The sequence below is a fragment of the Ceratina calcarata genome, unplaced genomic scaffold (genome assembly GCF_001652005.2).
Source record: "Ceratina calcarata isolate Rehan_Ccalc_2016 unplaced genomic scaffold, ASM165200v1 scaffold1993, whole genome shotgun sequence".
NCBI classification, from domain to species: domain Eukaryota; kingdom Metazoa; phylum Arthropoda; class Insecta; order Hymenoptera; family Apidae; genus Ceratina; species Ceratina calcarata.
The window spans coordinates 9170-9944 of record NW_017141521.1 but is presented as its reverse complement, the minus strand read 5'-3'; the positions used below and the strand labels follow the sequence as shown (position 1 = coordinate 9944).

Sequence of the window (775 nt, the reverse complement as noted above, 5' to 3'; positions counted from 1 at the left end):
AACGCTACCGGTATTGACCGTTGGTAAACCAAACGTAAGATCGCAAAGGAGTTCGATTTTTCTTCTTTTTTTCAAACTTACCGTGGTGTGTAATCTACCCACACACATATCTAATAGGAAACCCTTTCTTTTTAAAACAGGCATGGTATTTTATTCAAGCCTGGCACTATCGATCGGTCACGCTGCAATTAATTTATAATATCGATGCGTGTCGTGCAATCGTAATTCCTTAACCGTTAACAAAATAACGGGCAGGTAACGCACGAATATTCAATAAATTCTATACGTACACCTTGTTCCATAATGATAGCTTAACCTATAAAACGTATAAAATTAAAAGAATTCTTAAGCCTAGTCAAAATATATCGACGAACAGAGAATTGAAAAAAAAATTTGTCACTAATTGGTTTTGCAGGTGGTCCATCCAAAGAGCGACGAGCAGAGGCAGAAGCTCAGCGACAGCGTGAAGCATATTTTTCTCTTTCGGGCTCTGGTCGAGGTAAGTTAAATATAGTACTACGTACATTCTCTGGGCGGTGAGCGTAATTGAAACGGGAATACGCGGAGCGACCAAGGCGGTGTCACGTTAGGGCGTGTACTTTTAAAATAATTGTTAACACTTGGAAATCACCACTATGAACAATTGATTTATTTTCGAAATACAGAGTAGACACGCACAATAGCTCAGACGATTGCTGACTGACTCATTGACTGACTGCTCGACTGCCCGAGGTTTAGGGTTGTTCTTATCTTACTTTCTTATGTTTCAACGCTT

At 39.6% G+C, this 775-nt stretch overlaps 1 pseudogene; it reads left to right on the top strand.

Annotated features, from left to right (window-relative positions):
• The first annotated feature begins 415 nt into the window (after positions 1-415).
• Positions 416-775, top strand: part of LOC108622022 (cAMP-dependent protein kinase type II regulatory subunit-like) — a 4945-nt pseudogene continuing 4585 nt past the window's right edge.